Source organism: Thamnophis sirtalis, unplaced genomic scaffold (genome assembly GCF_051295495.1).
Source record: "Thamnophis sirtalis isolate CommonGarterSnake01/CBP01778 unplaced genomic scaffold, rThaSir2_p1.2 scaffold_11, whole genome shotgun sequence".
Classification (NCBI taxonomy): domain Eukaryota; kingdom Metazoa; phylum Chordata; class Lepidosauria; order Squamata; family Natricidae; genus Thamnophis; species Thamnophis sirtalis.
This window is the reverse complement of record NW_028261391.1, coordinates 18,962,038-18,989,572: the sequence shown is the minus strand read 5'-3', so window position 1 is coordinate 18,989,572 and position 27,535 is coordinate 18,962,038.

Here is a 27,535-nt window from a genome sequence, read left to right as displayed (position 1 = left end):
TATCTACAGTGCTTGAATCTCCGGTATCTTCAGGACTACTTCCTACATATGGATTTGCCAGTCTTATGTACTTGACCCATCTGGGTCTGTTTAATGTTTCTGTCTACATGAGGAGATGCATGAAGGGATCCTGCGAGAGCTGTCATTTTGAGGTACAATCTCTCCAAATGGTTTGTCTGATGTCTACCCTGACTTCATTCCAAAAGGTTGTTTAAAAAAAAGAATTTTGGCAACACTTTTGGAAAGTAAGTGTTGCCTTATTATTATTACATAATTGGATTTACATCTTTGTCAGTGTATTATTTTATATTTTACATTATTATTTTTGTTGTGCTATTATCACTGCACTGCAATTAGGTTTTTTTGCTTGTTTTTCATTGTAAATCACCAGGAGTCATTATTGATTACATTGATATACCAGTAAACAAATCAATAAATCTTTAACAACATTAAGTCTATAGACAGGAAAGGAGAATTATGTCAGGAGAGGTGAATGTCTCCACTCCCATCTGAGAAATTAAGCATCTGATGTTTTACAACAGTCGAGAACTATCTGAAAGCCTCAAGGTTACATTTAATTCCTGAGCTCCATTACAAAGCCTCTAACATCTTCCTGAGTACACCATTAACTTCAGTTTACCATTATTTTGAGATTGAAAACATATGAAAAACATTGCCTAGGCCTTCTACGGGCTTAACATATTTAAATAAAGAAAAAGCAAAACGAATTTCTCCAGATAGAAAATTTAGATCTTGTCCAAACATATCACATGAACTTCAAGCTTCTTCATATTCCATTAAATGTGTGGCCCGGCTAAGATTTTTACCATGAAAATATAATTATTATACAAGACAATGAATTATCTTTGTTAGACTTAACAATGTGCTTTTCATTCCTATCCTGTAAGCATCAGAAGGAGCTGTAGTTTCTCCTTCCTTCCTAATTATTTTGAATGTTTTAAATAAAATAGCTGTCACTCTACCCAGCCCTCCAACCAATAAAGATTTCATTTTAAAAAAAGCTTCTAAATTTGCAAATTGTTTTCAACTCTCCTTTTTATTTAATGATAAGCCTCTGAACCTCTTCACAATCATCCAAAAGATGGAAAGCAAAACATTGATCATAACTGAGAGCTAGTTGGAAATCCTGAAGCGGGAGGGAGAAAATGCTATTGATTATAGGTTAGATCAGTATAACCACTTGAATGTGGTTACATTATTTAAGGAAAATGTGTGTGGAGGAAATAAGAATTGTGTAGTGGTTTGGATCAGATTTGAAAAGGGTACTTCACAACATTTAAGAGCACGAAGATAGCAAATATTTAAAGCAGCTATCTTACAGCTAATGCAAAACACATTTTTACAATCCTGTGAAAATACATAGTTGCTTTAAAGCATTGCATTTCAACTGTTATTAAATTCATACCCTTGCAGACTCTAAATCACCTTTCTGCAATTAAAACCAACTGGTGTTAATAAAAATGTATACATTAGGGAAAAGTGAGGTAAAGGTTACCGTCGCACAAATGTGCTAATCTTTCAAAACTCTAGGGGGCGGTGCTCATCTCCCTTTCAAAACTGAAGAGCCAGCACTGTCTGAAGACGTCTCCATAGTTATGTGATCGGCATGACTAAATGCCGAAAGCACACAAATGCTGTTACCTTCCCACCAAAGGTGGTTCCTATTTTTCTACTTGCATTTTTACATGCTTTCGAACTGCTAGGTTGGCAGAAGCTGGGACAAGTAACGGGAGTTTACTCCATTATGTGGCACTAGGGATTCGAACCACTGAACTGCTGACCTTCTGATCAACAAGTCCAGCGTCTTAGCCCCTGAGCCACCCATTAGAGAAAAGTACACATATGGAAACATAAAATTAATGTTATATAAGGAAAATGTATTGAAAAACGTATATAGTAGGTGAAGTAGATAAAAAAGAATGCATAGAAGTTTTTATGTGAGCATTTTCTTAAAAGGAAATCTCAAACTTCTGTGAGATGTAATGGAATGAACTAAATAAAAGACAGATGCAGATAAATTAACCAATTTTATCCTTAGCAATAAACAGGGAGGGAAAGGAAAGGAAGCGGGGGGAAGAGGGGGTGGAAAGGGACAATATTTTTAATACTTCAGATTATCTGACAAGCAACTGATGATGAAAATCACCAGATTTCTCCAGGTTGAATTTTATTCTGGTAACTTTGATAATACTGCCATCATGAGTTTTGAAGACAGAAAAAGCATGCTGTCAACCATTTTCAGTGAAAGCAATGAATACTGACAGACAGAGCCAAGTCTAAGGCTTAAGACATCATAGCAAGTAAAAAAAAGAGGTGCACCCTACTCAGGGTGAACTAAGATATTTGAAGAAAGTTTGGGAATTCTCCTACCATGCAGTAAAATAAGTGCTAAATGTTGGCAATGTCTGAATGGTCATTTTTAATCAAATATAATCATTTGCCTTTTCATTAATAGAAATGTTTTCCGTAATCTCCAATCAAATCTATTTTTAGAATACATTTGTGTCTACTGGTTCTTCTATTCTTTGTCCTTTGAGATGGAAGGGCTAATGAATTGTTAAATTCTTCCTATTGCTTGATGGGTGAGTGGAACTTTGAATTTAGGTATCCTGAATCATGACTTGAAATCTAATCTTGTCTGTTTGTCTATCTGTCTGTGTTTAATATCCGCTCCGAGCTGCCGGCCACTGGCACACGCTCCTGCAAGAGCCTCTGCGCAGCGCTGGGAGGCCACAGAGAAGCTTCGCTCCGTTTCTCACCCAGCCTTCCCCCAGAGGCGATCCGGGACTTCCAGCAGCGGAGCCTGGAGAAGCAGGCCGGGGCAGCGGGCGGGCGGGCGGGCGGCAGGGCACTTTGCATCGCGGGAGCCGCCAAGCGCCCAGGTCTGCAGCAAAGAGCGAACCTCCTCCTTCTCCCCCACTCCTCTCTCCTCTGAAGCACACCCTCCGAAATAACCCGCCCAACGTAAGCGTGCTCAAGAAGACATGATTCACTGCTTCCAGATCAGGAGGCGGGAGAATTAGTGCCTCTTTTGCATCTGAAATTTTTTGCCTTTTAACTCTTTCTTAACTTTTCGAAGGCGAAAAATTCCTTATGGAAAGGAGGCCCCGAGTTCTTTCGCCTCCTGCTTTGGTTAACACTAAGCAGATACCAAGCCACTGTGACCTGGAATCTGGTAGCAACTATCTTGGCTTTAATTATTTTTTAAAAAATATTTAAATTTCTTTCTTTTTCCTGAGGAGACTGGTGAGGCTCCGCCGCCCTTGCCTCTAGTGACTGCACGTCCCTGCAGGAGAATAAAAACAAGGACAAGTAGGCTGAAAAACAGCTGCTATCCCAGGGCAGTAACCATATTGAATTCTATGGTATGGTGCAATATTAATGCAATATCAGGTTTTCAATTTCAATTATATAGGAAGTAAAGGATGTTTGTGTTTTTATTTTTTTAGTTATAATATACACTGAAGACGGCATTTAATTTCATTGTACCATGTGCAATGACAATAAAGTAAATTAAACTAAACTAAATTAAATGAAGATTTCTCTGAGTTTTATTTCTATCTTTTATGACCTATTCCATCTTTGTCTTTTCTACAAATTGGAGAATCATTTGCTCCATCTTTTAATACAAGTTATATATTGAAGAATTGTGACTCCAAGATTAAATTTGTAAGCAGCCTGTCCAATACCATACCATAGAATGAGGAGCAAGTATGGAGCACTTTTTAATCCTGCTATGCTTTCCCTTCGCTGTGCAATTTGCTGATTACTAGTTAAGTAATCAGAATTTCATAGGGACATTGTCAAATTGCTGAAATTAAGAGATATTATGTCTGCACAAATCTATTAAAGTATTGAGGAAGTCATCCATCATCAAAAAAAAAGTTTAATGTACACAACCCAGAATCACATCCATGTGATAGGTGACTATATAAATTTGATAAATAAATAAAATAAAAGTATTTGCTCTAGTCTAGTCAACCAGATGTGGTGGCTCAGGGGCTAAGATGCTAAGATTGTTGATCAGAAAACTCAGCAGTTCGGCGGTTCAAATCCCTAGAGCCACATAACAGAATGAGCTCTCATTACTTTTCCCAGATTCTGCCAACATAGCAGTTCGAAAGCACATAAAAATGCAAGTAGAAAAATAGGGACCACTTTGGTGGGAAGGTAACAGTGTTCTGTGTGCCTTTGGTGTTTAGTTATGCCGGCCACACAACCATGGAGACGTCTTCAGACAGAACTAACTTTTCAGCTTTGAAATGGAGATGAACACCGCCCCCTAGAGTTGAGAATGACTAGCACTTATGTGCGAGGGGAACCTTTACCTTCACCTTTTAGACAACTGAAGTTCACCTATTTTCCAAGAAATAATTGGTAGATGAAAGAAAGGGGAGAGAACTTAAACAATAGAGGAGTGTTTGGTTAAGCTAAGAAAAAAAATCTTCCAGTGCCCTACATTGCCCCATCTGGTCCTTATGATTTAAACTCTTGCAAAATAGGTGTTCCATAAATTGTCTTTCAATCAGTCTCAATTTTCACTACTTCCCTTCAGTCTGGTCTCCAATTGCCCTGTGGAGCATGTATCCTCTTACTGAAGAAAACTGAGCCAAAGCAGAGTTGCCTAGCTTTGCATTCTCTTTGTTAACCTATTTTTTGCCTTTTAAAATGAGCAGCTACTGCTCTAATTCTTTTCTCTACCTATTGTTCTTTTTCCAATTGTCCTTTGCACTTTTGTAATCTCATCTCATTATAGGTTTTAGCCTTTCTGACACCATTTCTATAACTGCCAGATATCACTATGGGCCTTTCCTTGGTAACCTGTTCCTCTCTTCATCTCCTACTTAAGTCCTTTGTTTTCTTTTATTTTCAGTTCATTGGTAAGCTTATTATATGTCCTTATCGACATTTTCTAGGTGTCCTCATTTTTTCCATTTTTTTATTGAAATTGTTGCAATTATTTTTTGACTATCTCCTTTTTGTGGAAATCTTCACATCTTGAGCTCTTTTCCCCATTAGCGTTTCCTGACATATAATCCTATTTATAGGTTGAAACTCCAGGATCTAAAGTAACTAAAGCTGAAGAAAATATGTACTGATATCTTCCCTGCACCTTAATTGGCTTCTGAGAGCTATGAGATCATGCTGATGTGTGACTCAGGAGAGATCAAGATTATGTTGGAAAAATAATCATAAAATTATTTTACTGTTTCCCTGAAAATAAGACCTCTCCAGATAATAATCCCAATCGGGCTTTTGCGCGCATGTGCTAAAATAACCCCTCCCCTGAAAATAAGATATCCCCAAAAATATTGCAACACAGCAGCAGCCATGAGAGGACCACGCTCACTACCTCCTACACCTCAAAAATAATAAGACCTCCCCAAAAACAAGGCCAAGCACTTATTTCGAGGCTCAAAAAAAAACCTGTCTTATTTTTGGGAAAACATGGTAATATATTAAGAAATGTGTACTGTACAGTATTACAGTGAAATTTTCAAACAATCAGGAAAGAAAATATGCAGGATACTATGAACAATACCTTTTGATACTAGTGAGAATAGTTACATCTATTTGTTGCTTTGCTAAGTCTACCTTTCCAATGGCATGTACAATCTACTTTTCTTTCCTTAAAAGACATATATTTTATACCTGCTCAGTTGGTTTGGAATTGGACAATAATATAACTGCAAAAGGGATGCAGTGGCTCAGTGGCTAAGATGTTGATCTTGTCGATCAGAATGTCAGCAGTTTGAATCCCTAGTGCCGCATAACAGAGTGAGCTTCTGTTACTTGTCCCAGCTTCTGCCAACCTAGCAGTTCAAAAGCACATAAAAAATACAAGTAAAAAAATAGGGACTACCTTGATGGGAAGATAACAGCACTTCGTATGCCTTCAGCTGGGCACATGACCAACGGAGATATCTTCAGACAGTGCTGACTCTTTGGCTTAGAAATGGAGATAAGCACTACTCCTAGAGCCAGAAACGACTGGCATGCATGCACAGGGAAATCTTTACCTTTTTATAGCTGCAAAAATGGCAAGTGAAATTTTAGGCTGTTTGAATAGAGGTACAGTTTCCAAATTATGGGAAAGAATTGTTCCAGATCATTTTGTGTTGTCATATCCAACAGCTAATGTTGTGGGAGGGGTACACACTTCAAGAAGCCATACATAGCACATGGCCTGGTTTTCTAAAAGACTGGTCTCTCATGGTGTCTGCTCAGCCAGTAAGAGTCAACAGGTTTGATGTGATCCAGGCCTCTTAATTAATTGTCATTGATTAGGATAGAAGGAACTGTGTCTTCTGAAATGAGATTTCCCCTGAGAAGTGGGTGGCTTCCATCCTGATGGAGACCCACAAGGCCTTCAAGATTGGGCTGCTTTCTGAGCCTTGGACTAGGATGGTTGGGGTCTGTAAAAGGGAAGACTCAAGTGAGTTTTCCTTCCTTATGTTTCTGTGTCCCTTGAAAATTGAAGGAAAAAAATCAGAGACACAGGACGTAGGTGTTAGTGCAAAAGAGAAAAGAAATTGGAATAGAGAGCTGAATGTCAGCTACAACCAGTCACCAATAAACAACTATTTTTTCTTTCTCCTACAAACTGATAAGGACTAAGGGATAGAGAAGAAACTCAGAAAGAAAGAAAGAAAGAAAGAAAGAAAGAAAGAAAGAAAGGAAGGAAGGAAGGAAGGAAGGAAGGAAGGAAGGAAGGAAGGAAGGAAGGAAAGGAAAGGAAAGGAAAGGAAAGGAAAGGAAAGGAAAGGAAAGGAAAGGAAAGGAAAGGAAAGGAAAGGAAAGGAAAAAGTCGGGAGCAACTACCAGGCTACTTCAATCTACAGCAGGATCTACTATAGATAGGAAGATAATTGAAAATGTAGTACTAATTGTAGGCTAAAAGATTATTAAGGCTTGAGTGAATAGAATAAGCAGAATTAATTATTAGAAACCTCAGTTCTTAAAGGAAAGACTTAGAGAAAGAACAGTTTCTACTGCCTTCATTGTTAAGAACGTGGAGGAAAAGGAATGTGTTTTGTCACTTGTCACTTACAGAAGTAAGTAGAAATAAGTAGATGAATTGTATCTAATAGGCTTAACAAACTAAGAGTGATTTCCCCCATTACAATCTCTCAGTTTCAACCCTGGTATTTTAACTGCTATGCTATGCTGGCTCTCAGGAGTGTATAGTTTCTATAATAAACTTATCTCCTATAAGTACCAAAGTTTGTATCATACCTTAAGAAAAACCATATCTCAGAACTCAGTTGGATAGGTTTGTATGTGTAGGTGTTTTGCTGGCTGGATTTGCCATCTTGTTCTTTTTTTATATCTCATATTAAAAAAAATACAATGTAGGATTCAAACAAATGTAGTTCAGCCAACCTCAGCCAACAACACCCACATAAGATTTTTGGGGGATCATGTCTACACATGTCATGTCTGGAGTCAGTCCAGAATCAGGCAGCACCTTAATTAATTGAATTTAGAACTTTAAGAAAAAATCAGACAAACAGAAACAAGTTTAGAGAAGAGTAAGAAGGTGGCTCAAGGGATTAGAAACTTAGGTCTACGAAGAGACATCAAAGGAATTGGGAATAAGTCTTGAGAACAGAAGATTAAAGGGGATATGTAGTATGTGAATAAATTTAACAGTTTGAAAGGATGTCAGACATGTTCTTATATGGTGACAGAAAGCAAGGAGCATGGATTTAAATTCCGGGAAAGAAATAGAATTGTATTTGAGTGTTAATCTTAAAAGGGAGGAAATGAACTTCCGTTCACTGACCCAAAGGTGCTTTTTGAAAAGGCAACTCGACTTTTTCTTCGAAGACATTTCGCTTCTTATCCAAAAAGCTTCTTCAGCTCTGACTGGATTGTGAGGAATGGAAGGATTTATACTCATTACAGACAGCTGGCCATTTGCATTCTTTTGTTTTGTAGACTGGAGATAGATAAGATAGCGGTCCTCTTTGTCAAAAATGTGGACTTTGCTGTCTTCAAAGGAGTGGCCTTTGTCTTTTAAATGCAGATGGATTGCTGAATCTAGTCCTGATGGGTTTGTTCTCCTATGTTGTGCCAGGCATTTATGAAGAGGTTGTTTTGTTTCCCCAATGTACTCTGTACTTTCTGCAGTACAGAGAGGACTGCTGGTTTGAAAGAGAAGCCCAAAAGGCCATCTATGTCAAAACTGAACAGCCCTCTCTCAACAGAGGGGGAAGAATATGACAGCATCTAACTCCAGTCTACAACACAGTCCTTTAAACACTTCCAAAAAGGCACCACACTCATTTGCAACACTCAGGTGACCCTGACGCCATAGATAAACCTCTAGGTGACCTGAATGACTTGCTAAAAGAATGCAAATGACCAGGAATATTAATCCTTCCCCACTGAAGTGGAATATCTTCAAAGAAACGACAGAAAGTCCAGTTGGCCTCTTGAAAAAGCACCTTTGGAACCACCATGATTAGATGCCCGAGAATCTCCATAGACATCCCCACTGATATTTATTTTTAGTCAAAGGCTGGGCACCTAGCTGTTTGGGACCATTTAATTTGAATTTCTCTATGAAGCAAAGTTTGCAGTTCTTTGTAGTGGTTTTTATGAATCATATTTTATTGCCACCTAAGCATGGAATAAAATGAATAGAAAGCGACCGATACAAGTTATCCAACATGTACTATATATTGCATGTAGTTCTTTCTGTATGTAGGTGTGTGTGCATGTGTGTGTGTTTATATATACATATGTATACATACATTTGTACAGCCCATTACCCAGATCGTTACAACACAAAAGAACAATAGGCACACAGCCAGTACCTCAGCCACACAGGATGTTATGAAACAGCCGACTAATCTGCAAACATCAACTCCATCAACTAATCAAGATGTTACAACACAGCCAACCAATCCTCTTACAGCAACAAAGCCAGCACTCTACACACCCCACCAATATTTATACAAAGACGACAGCTCCGATCACGCTTTGCTCGGACAAGCATGAAGCCGAAGGCATCAGCCTGAAGATGGCGAGTGGGACCTCATTGAAACATTGCCAAGGTACTCTCAATCTTACACAGAAAAAGACCCGAATACGCTAACACCTGCATACATATGTATGTATGTATGTATGTATGTATGTATGTATGTATGTATGTATGTATCTCTCTCTCTCTCTCTCTCTCTCTCTCTCCCTCCTTCTCTCTCTCTCTCTCTCTCTCTCTCTCTCTCTCTCTCTCTCTCTCTCTATCTATCTATCTATATCTATCTATCTATCTATCTATCTATCTATCTATCTATCTATCTATCTATCTATCTCTATCTATGATGTTTCCCAGTTTAATATTATTCAGTCCCATTTCCATCACATACACAGTCATGTCTGGAAATACCATTTCTATTTGATTCCATAAACCAGTGCCCAGGAAATAATAATTATAAAAACCTTTCACTTTCCTTTGTAAATCTATCAAATTTTTCTCAGTGCTGCATTTGTTAATCAGAAAGCAAGCTTCCCTCGGCCATGCAGCTATAAACCTTGATATCTCTTTACAATAGTACTTTCCCCTCCATAGCTGATTAATGTATTTCTTCTTTCCATATTTCTGTCCTTAGGTAAAAAAATACTTATTAAAATTGGTGAATGCTAGTCCTATGCTAGCATAGCAGGGAAGACATGTTATCTAACCATTTCTCCTTATAAAGGTGAATATCCATGGTGATTGCTGTTGTCATTTGGTTAGGAAAAAATCATGTTTCTTGTTTTTAAATGTGTTTGCAAAAATAAATGTACTAAGCTTTTCAAACGTTCATCCATTCCTAAACTAACTTTTAACTTAAAAGGGGATATGTTCTTGTTAATCTCTTTTTATTCCCCATTGTTTGTGAGCTTTGACTGAATGTATGAAAACTGCCTCCTCACGCTTGTGCTCTGCTATCAATTCATGCCAGTCTGTCATGAACTCTGGGGAGACTGGATGGGAAGAGGATGGACTCAGGAATAACGAACAGTTCACTGTATCTGCTGGAGATGCAACTTCAAGGTCAGATAGCTGAGAACATATCACAGCTGCATTCCAAGGCATGTGTGAAGCAACTGCTCCAAAAACAACATCTTTGAGTTTGATTGGACAATGAGGCCCCAAAGTGGGATGCACCTAAGGAAGGGAAAGTTACATTTGGGGATTTTGGTGCATATTTTTGAGTTCTGGCTTTGCTCTACTGTATTTCACTTGGCCTTTAGTAAACTATACCTTTCTCAACAAGTGGAGTTAAGGATCCTTCTTGCTTAAAGGTTCAAGTTGAGGCAGGTCTGACAGAAAGTTTTTCTAAATAAGTGATAAATTACTATTTTCCTACATTGCATGCCCTTGTTTCTTAAAATAATTAGGCATGTGCAACATTTGAATTCAGGGTCCAATATTTCTTTCCCTGCTTGGTCTCATGTATTTAGATCACCAATCCTCAAACTATGGGTCACAGGCTGGATATGGCTGCCAATGCAAAGTATCCAGCCTGCAGTGTGGTGGGATTCAGCCCTGCCCCTTGCCCCGCCCCTAACCATCGGCCTTATCTTCTAACAAGCATCCACTCCAACTGCACTTCTGGTTAGTTATTTCACCAGTTGAACTGCACTTCTGATCACACCGCTGCTGTTGAAGGTAAGGCCGAAGAGTGGTAGGAAGGACCAGCTGACTGAGGGATGATCTTGCCAGTGCACATGATCCAGGGCTGATGGGTGAATAGGGGAGGGGCAAGTACAGCAAGGACAAAGGCAAAATGGACTGCTAAATTGGCCATACCCACCCAGTCACATGACCACATAGCCATGCTCACCCAGCTGGTCTGCCCCCCCAATAGTCTGAGGGAACTGTGAATCGGGCCCCTGTTTTAAAAGTTTGAGAATCCCTGATTTAGTGTAGTCAAAGAGACCAGGATAGAGGCTGTTACAGGCTGAATGAGGAACAAAGGAATCAAAATTGGCATGAAAAATAGTAGCAGATGGGTATCTTTGCACTGAATAGACCACAAGGAAAGAATTTTGGAGGGGGGGATGGGAAGCACAAGGGATTGAAGCTCAGGTTGCAGTTGCAGTTCGGAAAAAGCTGTTACAGGCAGGCAGAAAACTTCCCATTCTCACTTCCCCAAGGCTAAACTCATCCTTTTCTCACCATAAAAGTTTACAGCCTGAGCAACTTGAGACAAGATGGGCATATTCATTCATTCCCCCTCTCACACAGTATCCATACCAGTGTCTCAGCTGTTGGTTAATTGGGTCACATCTGGAGCTTTTAGAGAAGCACTGATGGTGATAGGCTGCATTACCTCATCTGAGCCCTTAGCCTATAAAAGTGTGAGCATGTAGAAGAAGATAACAAGCAGATGAGGAAGCTGGAAAAGATACCTGGGACTATAACTATTACCAGCAAGCAAGAGGCCTAGCAATAGCAATAGCACTTAGGCTTATATAGTACAGCCTTTATTGTCATTGTACATCATGTATACAACGAAATTGGTTATATACTGCTTCATAGTGCTTTTACAGTCCTCTCTAAGCGGTTTACAGTGTCAACATATCGCCCCCAACAATCTGGGTCCTCATTTTACCCATCTCAGAAGGATGGAAAGCTGAGTCAACCTTGAGCCTGGTGAAATTTGAACTGCCGAACTACAGCTAACAGTCAGCTGAAGTAGCCTGCAGTACTGCACTCTAAGCACTGTGCCACCTCGGCAATCAACCGACAAGACTGATCAAGTTATGGTAAATAGCCCATTGTGCTGTTATTCGTCGCTGAAGTTTGGTTTTGACCTGGCATGAAACTCAATAGCAACTGGAAGAGGAGTAGCTATGCTGAGCGAGAATTTAACATTTGGAGGGAGGCAAAGGTTATATGCCACTTTACAAACTCTAAGTCTTTTGTTTGTTTTAAGGATTAGTATTAGACTTATTTACATAGCTACCTCAACTTGCAAAGCCCTAGGAGGAAAAAATTAAATCCAGGCACAGCCTATTATTGGGGAGGGTGTGTGCTACTATAAAGCATTGTGCAAAATTATCTTCCACACTATGGTGTGTTCATATCTTGGAAAATCAGGCACCTTCACCAGGGCACAACCTGCTTAGGAATCCCTCTGTTTTCTTTGTTCCAATGTAACTTCATATACTACGATCCATTTCTGTGATCCATTTAAACTTGTCCTGACTCCAAAAATCAAAATTGTTCAAAAAAAACCTGCAGAGGATAAAATAGAAAAGTGGAGACCCTTCCTCTTCACAGGAGAAGATAATTTTAATGGCAGAATTCAGCACAGCATTAATTACTCTGTTTCCCTGAAAATAAGACCTCCCCAGATAATAAGCCCAACCAGGGGTTTTGAGTGAATGCGCTAAAATAAGCCCTCCCTGAAAATATTGCAAGCAATACAGCAGCAGCCATGAGGTGATCATGCTCACTGCCTCCTGCACCTCAAAAATAAAAAGACCTCCCCAAAAATAAGGCCAAGTACTTATTTCAGGGACCAAAATAAAATAATACCCTGTCTTATTTTCAGGGAAACACAGCAGTATGTATTTCAACTGCATTTTCAAGCAAGAGTTCTTGCTTGAGGCACAAATTAGGTTCAAGTAACCCAATGGGCACATCATGTGAAGACCAAGTTCTAATGCTGGGAAAGATAGAAGGAAAGGAAAGGAAAGAAGATAACTCAATTACAGCTGAGATTAAAACACTGTTTAGAGACTTGAAACAAGTTACAGATAGATAATGATGGAGAAAATCTATCTATGTGGTTGCTAGGAGTTGAAAATGACTTGATGACACATAAGCAATCAATCAAATCTTGTTTATTTGGAGATGATGTATTTCATGCCATTAGCCAATGTCACATCTATTGAATGGTTTGCACTCAGAAAAGAATAATTCTCTCTCTAAAAGGTTTGGTTTAGCTTGTTTGAAAGCTGGGTCTAAACCTTGTTAAGCAAAACAAGGCTGCAGGGAACAAAGTTTGGGGATAAGGAGAAAGGATGGAAAGGAGTCCTCAAAGAGATCTATGGGAGGAAAACAAAGAAATATTGGAGATTTTATGAAGGCTTGTCTCTGCGATGGGATGATGTTTGCCAGAAAAAGAACAGAGTCAAAGAGAGAGAGAAAAAGCAAAACTATAAACTCACTTCAAAGAAGCCAATGTTAAAATGTGGAAGGACTTCAATTTGAAGGCTGGTGATTCAAAAGATTGCATTTTCCCTAAAGATCAAGAAGTTTATAGAATACCTGGAAAGTGAAGGTTGCCAGGGTATGAGTCACAAAATAATTTTTAAAAGCTCAAAATAGGATCCCTTTCTTGACTTCTTAACTAAGATTTACAATAGGCCTTTGTACTGTTGCCCTTGAGAAACTTCCTTTCAATCCTATCTTCACAGCCCTGTTTTCTCTTCTAGGAAAACACACAAAGGGAATATAAGCTCGCCTTTTAGAATAGAACATAGCTATGACTTTGGTGAATGGAGGAAGAATTATCTCTGAGCAAAAAAGAATTTCTGCTGGCTGTGGCCACTAAGGCTTCATTGGAGATTGTGTTCTGGAGCTTCTTTCTCTTGGCTTTCTCTAGGTCCCTGTGGGAAGTTGGGGAAAAGAAATGGAAAGAACTTTGGGGTAGTGTAACTTTAAATTCTACTGAGTGGAAGGTGAGGTTCCCAAAATAGAGTACAGTATGGTTGCAGATGAACTGGTCTTGAGAGCCTAGAATACATTTTAATTGGATTCATCCATTCTTCAAAAAGAAAATTCTGGAAATATGATGTCCTTGATAAAGAAACTGAAAAAGAAAGATTAGTATTCAAAAACTGGTTTGACCCTTTAGCTTCGAAGCATATCATATTATCAGGAATATTGATAAAACTGATTTGATGATGTTCATCCATTGTGTTCGAAGAGGAGATTGACACCTAACAGGTTGTGGGCTGTCCAGGTGGCTGGTAAGGCCTATACAGGCATGAAATGTTCTGCCACATGTCTGGCAGACATGTGTGGGCACCACAGTTGCAGCATTTGCAGCTCTGGTTTTGCAGAGGGTTCGCTGCTCTTGTGCTACATTTGTTCTTCTGTCTTCAGATGTTTGGCAGCCTTGGTGGATCAGTGTGTGCCATGTCAATTGATCTCATGCCAGGGTTTCCCAGGAAGTGATGTCAATATCCAGGGACTTGAAGAAGGATTTCTTATATCACTTCCTTTTTCCTCCATAAATAAAATTTACAATTGACATGTGGTGTCCTGGTATTCCTAATTGTAGATTTCATTATGTAATCCATTCCTTACATTTAGAACCTTCTTATGTTCATTCATCAAATCATATATCTTTTCCATGCAGCAAGACTCATGGTATCCAACATTGTGCCCTAACAAAGAACAAAATAGAACAAGTCGCATAGTCTCGTTCTCATGACAGTTGAAGGCTCTGGGCCAGTACGATATGCCCAACTAACTATGTTGAGTTTTTATTTCCAGCCTAGCTATGAAAAGGATTTAGGGATCTCCAACCCTTGATGCGGTTGATAGGATTTCTATCGTCCTTTAATCATTTCCTCTCATCTCTGCGTGGAGACGAGTTAATCCAGCAATAACATATAAGAACATGCAATTTGTTTGGGTGAGTTTTAAGAGATCAGTTAGAATTTATTCCTTATAAATTATTCTTTAGCAATGATTATTCGGCACTGAAGTCAGAGATGACCAAGATGTAGTTTCTGGTGGTTTCTGAATGAGCTTTCTAATGGGACTTTGCAAACTTTTAGAAAATGGTGTTCTGGGTACTGACCTTATTTCTCAGTTCCCCTCTATGTCTTTTAAATGAAAGTGTGTAATTTAAGGTAGCTCTAAGGCATATTGAGTTTTTATTGTGATTCAACTATGTCCCTTTCCAATTAATGTTTAATTCTTGGTTCGCTTGTGCAAATGAAAGTAGCTGACCTATTTTGTTGTATTTAAGTACAATGACCATAAAGATTATACTTATACTAAGTCCTCCTTGCTTTATGTTTAGGTTTACTGGCAGAATAATAGTTGATCAGATAGTATCCTTCCAAACTGGATATTGTCCCTTGCCTACTTTATATGTTTAGAGGATTAGTACAAATAAAAGCTGCTTGGATTGGTTGATTATTCGTGTAAATATTAAACAGGGAATGTTACTGGAACATTTTTCTTTCATCAAACCATTCTGCTAAATATATCACTAGCTTTATTTCTCCCCTGTTCTACATAGAAGCAGCAATTCCAAGTGTGTGGAATTCGATCTAAGAGCACGTTGCTGCCTAGTGATACAGTATTACTGCCAATAAAAATTCACAACTGGATTTTACCTCCTTTCTATCTGCCATGTGATTGTGGTAAGGCTGTGACTCCTAACTTAGGAGAATGGTTCCAACAGATCCTAGAAACTACATGAGAGCTCTCTGTCCAGAAGACTGCAGTGCTAGGAAGAGCAAACTCCAAGCTTCTAGTAGGGAATCCGAGATCAAAGAAGACACAAACCATACATGGGGTGAGAAGTGTGTGTGTGTGTGTGTGTGTGTGTGTGTGTGTGTGTGTGTGTGTGTGTGATCTTGATAACTATTCTCTGCAAATGCGTTAAATGCAACTGCAGATTTTACTGAGCCACTGACTATGGCAAAATAAATTCCAACCTGTAATTGGCAATTTCTATAGCCATAGTAATAAATCAGTCTAACTCCATAAATGAGGCTAGTGGCAGAACTAAATCAACTGAGCCTCAAATGTGACCTTAAGCTTCCCAGATTCTTTAACAGTGGTAGATAGAAAGGAGGCAAAATCCAGTTGTGACTTATTATTGGCAGTAATACTGTATCGCTAGGCAGCAACATGCTCTTAGATCCAATTCCACGCACTTGGAATTGTTGCTTCTATGTAGAACAGGGGAGAAATAAGGCTAGTGATATATTTATCAGAATGGTTTGATGAAAGAAAAATGTTCCAGTAACATTCCTGTTTAATATTTACATGAATAGTCAACCAAACCAAGCCACTTTATTTGTACTGATTGTCTAAACATAAAAAGGTGGCAAGGGACACTATCTAGTTTGGAAGGATACTATCTGATCAACTATTATTCTGCCAGTAAACATAAACCTAAAGCAAAGAGGACTTAGGTCAGCTACTTTCATTTGCACAAGCAAACCAGGAATTAAACGTTAATTGGAAAGGGACATAGTTGAATCACAATAAAAACTCAATATGCCTTAGAGCTACCTTAAATTACACACTTTCATTTAAAAGACATAGAGGGGAACTGAGAAATAAGGTCAATACCCAGAACACCATTGTCTAAAAGTTAGACAGCTCATTCAGAAACCACCAGTCATCTCTGACTTCAGTGCCAAGTAGTCATTGCTAAAGAATAATTTATAAGGAATAAATTCTAACTGATCTCTTAAAACTCACCCAAACAAATTGCATGTTCTTGTATGTTATTGCTGGATTAACTCCTCTCCACACAGAGATGAGAAGAAATGATTAAAGGATGATAGAAATCCTATCAACTGTGTCAAGGGTTGGAGATCCCTAAATCCTCTTCATAGCTAGACTGGAAATGAAAACTCAACATTGTTAGTTGGGTATATTGTACTGGCCCAGAGCCTTCAACTGTCATGAGAAGCAGACTATGCAACTTGTTCTATTTTGTTCTTTGTTAGGGCACAATATTGGATACCACAGAGAAAGATATATGATTTGGTGAATGAACACAGCTTCTCTAGTTCGTTCTTCAGAGCATGACATTTTTCCAGCTTCTCACGTTCCTTCTTTTTTCAATATTGTTGTGACCTGGCATCCCTATATCTGTCCCCATGCTATCTAATGCTTTGGCAGTTTGGAAACTTTCAAAATTAACCTTCAGAGCTGTCATGGAAGAGCTCAAGATGTATATATGTCACTAATTCAGTTCTTTAACATATTATTAAAGACTATATGAAAATAGCAGAGCTCATTTGCTGTAATTATTAATGGCTCAAGACTAGAAACCAGGGTTGGTTCTAGTCTCACCCAGCTAGGTGGTTTTGGGTCACATTTTCTCTTTACCCTAGAAAGGAGGCAATGGAAAACTGCTTGTGAAAAAAGTTTCAAGGCTTCTGGGAAAGAACATGTTCAACAAGTGGAGCTGATGATTGCATCTAAGAAGATAGAAGGTAGGAGGAGCTGGATAGATTCTACCCTCTCTGGATAAAATGATATTTTGAGATTGCCCAAGCTGTGCTCCATACAGCTACTTCTCATGAGGAGATGGCAGAGAGAATCAGGAACCAAGGGAATGTTCCTCTTGTTCCACTTGTTCCAGCTGCAAATAAGCCTTTTAAGGGACACTAAGTTTGCACTTCCCTCACTAACCACTTTCAGAAATTGCACATAACCCCTTTTAATAAGTTAGTTACTTTCAAATGACAAGACTAGAAACACTGGCAAAGTGCCATAAATCCTTAATATAATAAAAAGAAGATGTCACTTTTTCAACTTTCAAAGAATTTTAAATATACAGCAAAAAAGCAAGACAAGGTTTGACTTTGGAACATTTGAAAGATTAAGGGTTGAGAAAACATTGAAATATTGGACTTTAAGATGTTAAGGCTTTGAAATTAATTTTAAAGAATAAATGTATTTTTGTAGGAAAGAAACTTTTTGAAGTTGAAGATATAACAAGACAAGCAACTTATAATGGAGTTTAGAGATATTTTTGTGGAATTGAATTAGGACTTTGAATCAATAATGCCTGCTATGTTATGTTGTCTTGGGAACAGTCAAACTGTCCCTTTTTGTTATATCATATTCCACTCTTTCATTTACCTTAAAATAATTCCTTCCAGATGTGGATTTGTTTATTCTTAAAAGTTGAGGTAAGGGATATTTATTTGAATGGTATATGTTCTTATTTGGGGTGGTTCTCTTTAGATTTGCTGGCATCTGGAAGGAAAAAAAATACTTACAGTTAATATGGTGTTTGCCTTTTTCTCTATAGTTATTTAGCATTCAGATTCATTTTGCATTTAATTGTCTTCCACTTAAAGTAACGGCTATTTGTATGCTGGTTCTATTTAAAGCAGAAATTCAGGATTTTTGTCATGTTGAACTTTATTTTTTTTTGTTTATACTATGATATTGGGACCACTTTATGCTTTGTAAATACCTACAGCTAGCTCAGCCTAAAATCTGTCTGAAATGGGTCTAGATAATCTGTTTTCTCCAGGATTCTCCTCACCTTCAGGCTGATCATCTTCAGAGAAGTTTGGAGATTGGTTGATAGCCATCAAAAACCTATGAGTCCAAGAACAGGTTCTAAAAAAAAGGTACACCATGAATTCTTTCAAGGTTGAGGGATATTACCCCCTCCATCAAAGAAAGGTGAATGTCAGGGTTCCAAATAGCATCCAAAATTAAATCAGAGTCCAAGGCAAAGTATTGATCAATGTTCCACTTTATTAAGAGAGCCATTTTGGCACATCTGGGAAAACCCAAATCTGAAAGCTTCCAAGTTTTCCCCACCTAATTGAAAGTTCAAGAACTTGCCCCCACACCCACCAGGCCATCACATGGTCCAATCTTCCACTGCCACGCTGGCAGTTCCATCCGTCTAGTTCCGGTCAGGTGCAGAGGTGCAAAGACAAAGGATGACCTGGCTTTCTACCGTGTTTCCCCGAAAATAAGACAGGGTCTTATTTTCTTTTGGCACCGCCCAAATTTTTTTTTGCTTGGGCCTTATTATCAGGGGGGCTTATTGGTTTGGGGTTGCTGGGTGGCTGCTCTCTTGCGAGCGGGCGCCCAAAGAGTCGGGCACAGCCTCAGGGGCAAACAGCTGTGTTGTGCTGCTGCGACCAAGCTTATTAGCAGCTGCCTGGCAACACCCCTTTCTAGCTGGGCAGAGTACCACTCACCGACCCAGTAATATCCCAAAGGCACTAAGCTGCGTGGCGCTCTGCCTGGTTGGAAAGAGAGGTTGTGCGAGCACTTGTTCTGCTTCCACGGTAGAAAGAATTTTGTTAGAACTACATAGTATCTCACTCCTTGCAATCCCCACTCCCATGTTCCCACAATAGAAAATGCATAGTATAATAATAGAAAGTATGGCAGGCCAAAGATCCAAAAGAAAAGATGGCTGCAGGCCTGATCTGACATCCTCCATCAAATAAGCCAACACTTCTACATAGAAAAACTAGAGATAAGCTCTCTCCTGGTTTTACAATCTAGGTGGGGCTCAGATCCAGTAAACATGTGGCTAAGCTAAAAACAGAAAGAGGACCTCTCCAATTTCTCAACAGGCATTGGCTCAAACATATCCCAAATCACATTATCCAGCAGATGTTCTGAAGACCTCCCTACCCAACAAAGAACAGGACATGTTAAACAAGGCTGCCGAATGGCTAGCAAACAGAATCATGGTAAAGAAGAATTGTTGTTTTTTCACCCTTATCACCATGAGGTAATCCCTAATTGAGTTATTATGTGTGTCAAATCAGAGTTGCTTCAGTGTAATTTCCTAGAGCTAGTGGGCACCCTGAGATTGGCATACCTGGAGAGACCATATAAGAGCACTCTGATCCAAGGCCCCATCTACTAATCCATCCCACTGGTAACTAAACTTCCCACCAGTTCCTCAGGGAAAACTCCAAGGTCATCTTTCCAGAACTGTGCTTAGTCTATCAATCTCCTGACAGGGCCGGTCAAATGGGTCCTATTTTCCTATAGGGAAAAGTGACACTGCTGAATTGAAAGGTAACTAGGGAGTGACTTGTCTATAGCAACAAATTGATAGGAATGTCCTCCATTGCCAGATCAGATTTTAACTGCCCAAGACCAAAAAAAATCTAACATGCATCCTCTGGTATGTCTCAAACCACCATTGACTTGTGGCAATGGTTGCCATGGAGGTCACAACTCATGGTTCTCCACAGACTCAATATCACTGGGTGGCAAATTGAAATCCCAAAAAATTGACAGCCTTGGGGACTCTATTGCCAGAATTCAGCAGCTCAGACAGCGAAGACTGATTAAATAGGCATATATCATATTGCTGCATAAAGTCAAGGTGATATCTTCATACCCTACAGCATAACTGGAATTTTTTGTCTCTGTATCTGCAAGTTAGCCTATTCCTATTCCTTGATGCCGTCTTTCTTTCAAGTAAGCTTGATAAAGAGGCACCTTAAATCTCATTCCCTTATCTCTCAAATGTCTCTTGATGGGTGGCAGAAACAGAGCACACTTCCACTATATCATACAGATTAAAATGAAGAGAGTTCATTATTTAGAGTTAAAAAATGCCAAAGATCCTGGATTCCATTTTTGATCAGTTCGATTTTAAAAAAAAGTTGATAGGAGAAACTCTCCAATCAGAATGGAAGAGAAATTTCTTCATGTTACTCTATATCCATGATGGTGAACCTATAGCAGGAATGCCACAGGTGGTACGCGGAGCCATTTCTGTGGGCACTCGAGGTGTTGCCCTGTCAGCTGGGGCACACATACGCTGATTGGCCAGCTGATTTTTGGGCTTGATTTTGGGCCGTTTTTCACCCTCCGGAAGCTTCAGAGAAACCTCCAGAAGCCTCTGGAGGGAGAAAAATGGCCCAACGGGCAACTCGGAAGTCTGTTCCCAAACTTCCGGTTTGCATGTTGGGCCATCTTTCGCCCTCTAGAACCTAGGGAGGAAGAAAAACAGACCAACTGGGCCCACTGGAAGGACTATTTTTGGCCTCTGGGGGAGCAGGGGAGGCTGTTTTCGCCCTTCCCAGGCTCCAAGAAAGCTGTGTGTGCATGCGCAGGGCATTGGGAGGTCACACACGCATGAGCAGGGGGCATGGTGTGGGGGGCATTAAATTAATAGGGTGCACATGCGTGCCTGTGCTTTTGGCACCCAAGGTGAAAAAGGTTTGCCATCACTGCTCTATATATTACCACCTAAAATAAGTTCCTGAATCTGTGCAAAATTCACAATATTCTGAAAATTTCCTTTTGACACCATTTTTTGGAAAAATGCATTAGAAGAAATAGTTTCCTAAGAATGTACACATAGAAAGCAAAATTTGCATTAAAATGCTGTACTAGATGACAAAAATATACACCCCTTTTCATGCATATTTTTCCCTGCTAAATATACATGTTAAGAAGATGTGATTTCAAAAAAAAACACAATCCTAAATTAGCACTTCTCTTTTTCTTACTTTCCATCTGAGGATCCATTCAGAGCAAATAACACTGGACGGCATGAACAAAGAATACAGGTAGTGCTTAACCTACAACCATTTATTTAGTAACCATTCAGAAGTACAACAGCACTAAAAAAAAGTGACTAACCACCAGACCTCTCACAGCGGTTTGCATACCCCCCCCCCAAAGACATGTTATCAAAATTTGGGCACTGCAATAGTTGTAGCATCTTGGATTATGCAATCGTCATTTGTGATTTTCCCAGCTGGCTTTCAACAAGCAAAATCAATGGGAAAAGCCAGATTCATTTAATAATTGAATTGAATTGAATTGAATTGATTTTATTTGTAGGCCGCCCTTTTCCCTGAGGGGACTCAGGGCGGCTCACAGAAAACCAGGGAGGGGGGAATACAACGCTAAGACGACAACACATAATAAAATAATAGGCAACATGCATACAACATTCGGGCGGGGTACTGGTCCTTATCCCCAGGCCTGACGGGCGAGCCAGTTCTTCAAGGCTATGCGGAAGGCCTGGACGGTGGAGAGGGTACGAATCTCTACGGGGAGCTCGTTCCAAAGGGACGGGGCCGCTGCTGAGAAGGCCCTCCTCCTTGTAGTTGCCAGCCGACACTGGCTGGCCGATGGAGTACGGAGGAGGCCTAATCTATGAGATCTTATAGGTCGTAGGGAGGTAATTGGCAGAAGGCGGTCTCTCAAGTATCCAGATCCACTGCCATGTAGGGCTTTATGGGTGATCAGTAGCACCTTGAAGCGCATCCGGAGATCGACAGGTAGCCAGCGCAGCTCGCGGAGGATAGGTGTAATGCGGGTGAATCGGGGTGCACCCGCGATCACTCGCGCGGCTGCGTTCTGCACTAGCTGAAGTCTCCGGATGCACCTCAAGGGCAGCCCCATGTAGAGCACGTTGCAGTATTCCAGCCTAGAAATCACGAGGGCCCGAGTGACTGTTGTGAGGGCCTCCCGGTTCAGGTAGGGTCGCAACTGGCGCACCAGGCGTACCTGGGCGAATGCCCCCCTGGTCACAGCCGTTATATGGTGGTCGAATGACAGCTGTGGATCCAGGAGGACTCCCAAGTTGCGAACCCTCTCTGAGGGGTGTAAAATTTGACCCCCCAGCCTGAGTGTTGGATTAGTGGCCAAATTTTTGGGAGGAAAACACAACAGCCACTCGGTCTTTTCCGGGTTGAGCACAAGCTTGTTAATCCTCATCCAGTCCATGACGGCTTCAAGCCCCCGGTCCATCACGTCAACCGCTTCATTGATTTGGCACGGGGCGGACAGATACAATTGAGTATCGTCCGCGTATTGATGGTATCTAATCCCGTGCCTACGGATGATCTCTCCCAGCGGTTTCATGTAAATGTTAAATAGTAGGGGGGATAAGACCGAACCCTGCGGCACCCCATATTTCAGGGGCCTTGGGGACGATCTCTGCCCTCCCACTAACACCGACTGCGACCTGTCCGAGAGGTAGGAGGAGAACCACCGTAACACGGTGCCTCCCACTCCCACCTCCCGCAGTCTTCGCAGAAGGATACCATGGTCGATGGTATCGAAAGCCGCTGAGAGGTCAAGGAGGACCAGGATGGAGGGATATCCTTCATCTCTGGCTCTCCAGAGATCATCCATCAATGCGACCAAGGCGGTTTCAGTGCTGTAACCGGGTCTGAAGCCTGACTGGAAGGGGTCTAGGTAGTCTGCTTCCTCCAAGGACCGTTGGAGCTGGAAGGCCACCACCTTCTCAACAACCTTCCCCAGAAAGGGGAGGTTGGAGACCGGGCGATAGTTGTTAAGGACAGCTGGATCTAGGGATGGCTTCTTCAGAAGGGGTCTCACCACCGCCGCTTTTAGTGTGGCGGGGAAGTTCCCCTCCCGAAGAGAGGCGGTTACAACCGCCTGGATCCAGCCTCGTGTCACCTCACTGCAGTTAGAAACCAGCCATGAGGGACACGGATCCAGAGCACAGGTGGAGGAACTCACAGCTCTCATGGCCTTGTCCACATCCCCGGGGGTAACCTCCTGAAACTCAACCCAGAGCTGTTGAACTTGGTCCCCCTGAGTCTCGGCTGGAACTGCGGGTGTGGAGTCCAAGTCCGTCCGAAACCGAGCAATTTTGTCCGCTAAGAATTGGGCATATTCTTCAGCTCTGCCCTGCAAGGGTTCCCCCGCCTCCCTTTTGATCAATAGGGAGCGGGTTATCCTAAACAGGGCGGCTGGGCGGGACTCAGCGGATGCGACCAGGGAGGCTATATGTGATCTTTTGGCTGCCCTAAGTGCCCTAGTATATTCCCTGGTGCAGGTGGTTACCATTGCTCGGTTCACTGCGGACTTATCGGACCTCCAACGGTGCTCTAGGCATCTCCTCCGGCGCTTCATCTCCCGGAGCTCCTCGGTGAACCAAGGAGGTCTCCGGGATCCGCCGCCTCGGAGGGGCCGCAGTGGCGCAATCCGGTCGAGGGCCTCTGACGCTGCCGAATGCCACGCAGCAGCCAGAGTCTCTACCGGACTGTGGGTGAAAGTATCAGGAATAACCCCAAGCTCTGTCTGGAACCTTACTGGCTCCATAAGACGCCTGGGGCGGAACCACCTGGTCGGTTCCTCCTCCCTACAGTGGGGGTTTGGCCTCCGGAAGTCGAGCCTCAGTAGGCAATGGTCTGACCACGACAGGGGTATGATGTCACTCCCCCTCAGACCAAGATCACACATCCACTGCTCCGAGAGAAATACAAGGTCAAGCATGTGTCCCGCTGAATGGGTTGGGCCTCGGATTACTTGAGTCAAGCCCATGGCTGTCATGGAAGCCATGAACTCCTGCGCCCCATCAGAGTTTTCACCGAGCGACGGCAAATTAAAGTCCCCCAGGACCATCAACCTAGGGAACTCAATCGCCAGCTCGGCTACCGACTCGAGGAGCGAGGGGAGGGCCGCTGCAACGCTGTTGGGAGGCAGGTACGTTAGCAGCAAACCCACTTGACCCTTGAGGTCCAACTTTAACAGCAAAGACTCACACCCGACAATCTCCGGAGCAGGGACCCTACGAGGAACTAACGACTCCCGGATAACCGCGGCCACACCCCCACCCCTTCCCTGGGCTCTCGGCTGATGCAGCACCTGAAATCCTTCTGGGCACAGCTCTACAAGGGGGACTCCTCCCTCTGGGCCCAGCCAGGTCTCAGTAATACATGCCAGGTCTGCCCTCTCGTCTAAAATTAAGTCCCGGACGAGAGGTGCTTTATGTACGACAGACCTGGCATTTAGCGACAACAGCCTGAGACCAGGGTCCTGATTACTTGCGCCATCTGGTCTTGGAGTGGGGCTCCTAGGGCCGGAAGGAGGGATCTCTGTAATGTAGCGAACCCTCCTTCCCCGGTAATGGCCTGCCCTAAAGTCCCCGCCGTATCTGCCCCTCCCTGTTACGACCGCAATACCCCGACCCTCTCCCGTGTCTCTGGTCCCCTCAACCACCCCCGTGGCCCCCGCAACTCCCGGCAGGTCCTCCGAATCACACATACTCATACACTCCCTCAAGCAGTCCCCACGTAAGATTAAAACACAGAAAATTTACAACAATATGGATATAAAAAGTGGGACATTCATTCATCTCATACGAATCTCATGCATATCCCATACAAAGAAGGAAGAGAAAGATGAAAGAAAAGCAAGAAATTACAAGAATTGCGCAGTTGTTTAAAATTTCAGGTGCGGGTTCAGCTGGCGAATTAGCTGTTAATGTTCAAAATTAAAATGGCTAGGGGCCGATTACAGTTCGAATAAAATATACGGGGGAGAGTCTTGTTACCCCTCTTTTCTTTTGTGGAGTTGCTGGTCAAAAGGTCCTGAGGGGGTTCGGTATAATCACACGATATTGTCATCGTCTGTCCACCCACAGCCCAGGTCCGAACTTTCTTTTTGGGGATAAAGCCAATATAATGGTGGTGGTAACAGTCTAGGTCGAGAAACACCGGGTCACAAGCTCTGAATGTATGGGCAGGGGAAGTCAGACAGTCAAAGTCCAGAGTGGCAGGCAACCAGTATCGATTCAAAGAATAACGTTGAAACCAATGATGATAGAGAGGGCAGCGTTGGAAAAGGGGGCAGTGTCGGTAAAAACAGCAGTACTGGTGGGGGGGGCTATATTGCTGACAAAGAACAGCGATGGTCACGAAGTCAGTGTTGATAGAACGAGCAGCATTGGTGAGAAAAACAGCTCTGTTAGAGAAGGTGGCATCGATGGAAAAGCCAAGCCAAATATAAGGGGGGGGGCCTCCGGAAAAGGCTCCGGCCACGGCGCACACAGCCAGCCGCCCGGTTCGCCTAATCCGAAAAGGAGCCCAATCCCCCAGGTCTAAATAATGGCAGTCGCTAATCAGCGCGATTAATACAGTCGCTGTAGGCTCACCACGTTGGAGAGATTTTAAGAAGAGGGTTAGAAAACCCCACAGCTGCTGGAGCCGCCGCCAGACGCTTTCGCTCGCCTCCGCCCCCACTATAAGGCCGCCGCTCCCGTCGCCGCTCCCGCTGCCGAGGCCGCCACGCCACGCCGGAGAGTCCGAAGCCCCGAGCCGACGAGAGACACCGGTTTCTCTCAGCCGTTGGCTCGTACACGTCCCCCGAATCTCCATCCTCCTGGGGGACCTTCCCAAAAGCAGCAAGCAGTCGGTCCCACAAGCTCCCGGGCGCTTTTTCGCTAGGTCGACTAACGCGGAAAAGCCCCGGCCGCCATTCCGGATCTCCGCACATGCGCATATCATGCATGACTCACTTAACAACCAAGGCAAAAGGTTGTAAAACGAGGCACAACTCACTTTACAGCCATTTGGCTTAGCCATTGAAATTCTGGTGTCTGTTGTGGTCGCAATTCATGGCTTGGGACCACGTTACCTGAGAGACCATCCCTTGCTGGTCACATCTCCCTGACCCATCAGAATGGGGAAGCAGGGAATAGTGTGGGTCCCATCCCCTAGGGAGATACACCTGGAGGGACCCTGAAGAAGGGCCTTCTCCGTGGTGGCTCCCTTTCTCTGGAACATCATTCCCCCAGATTAGAATGGCCCCTACTCTAATATTCTTCCGGAAGGTGATGAAGACCTGGTTCTGCCAGCGGGCCTGGAGAATCCAGAGTGGGATGGAGCCCATTAAATGGCTCGTGTGATCTGCTGTCGCCGGGGTGGCAGAGTGGGAGGTGGGGGTGGTTTTATTATATTGTACTATCTTAATTTATTTGATTCTTTTTGTTAGTTTTTATTGTTTTAAATATAGTTTTATATTCTATAAGCTGCCTTCAGTCACCATGGGTGAATAGGCGGCAATATAAATTCAATAAATAAATAAATTACCCGTATGCCCAAAGAAAGGGCAGTTTTTAATGCCACATAGTAAAACTTTATGGCTTGATTGTCCCAAAGGTGCTTTTCCAGGAGGAAACTGGACTTTCTTATTTTTTCTTTGAAGATGTTTCACTTCTCATCCAAGAAGCTTCTGCAGTTCTGACAGGATAGTGAGGAATGGAAGGATCCACTATCCTGTTGGAACTGAAGAAGCTTCTTGGATGAGAAATGAAACATCTTCAAAGAAAAAAACAAGAAAGTCCAGTTGCTTCCTGAAAAATCACCATTGGGACAACCATGACCTGAATGACTGAGAATCTCTACAGACTTATGACTTCATTGAATATTTATATTTATAATTCTCTAATTGTTTTGTATTCTATTTTCTAGTAGCCTTCCCTGCTAGCTCAGTGGAAGCTATGCAGAGTGCCTATTTATTGACTGTCATACATCCGCCCACTTCCCCAATAAAAAGAAAATACTTCATTATTAGTAGGTCGTTCAAAACACCCCGACAACAATCTATGTCAGCATGTTTGTGGCCATCACTGACTTTACAGTGCTAATGCTAATGGAAGATTTTGTTTTGCATACTCGGAGATTTATATTCAATGTAGTAATTAAGTCTAGTCAAGAAGTCAAAATAGCAATTCCCTAATGAAGAAAGTAATATGTTAAGGAAGCATAAGGTGCCATCCTATTCAATTGCATTCCTCAAAGTCACCTTAAGTCCATTAACACTGTTAAGTTTATTTTAATTGTGCTCAATTAAAACTTTCAGAAGTGGCAGAGGCTTTTTAGAAGAAAGGTAGTTCAAATGGTACAAAAATAGAATGACGTGGAAATTTAGGAGCCTTTTACACAGTGAGGGCAAATTCTACTGTGAAAGCTTTTTGAGATTAATTGCTTAGGAACAGTATATGTATACATGTATACAGTATAGTATGTGTGT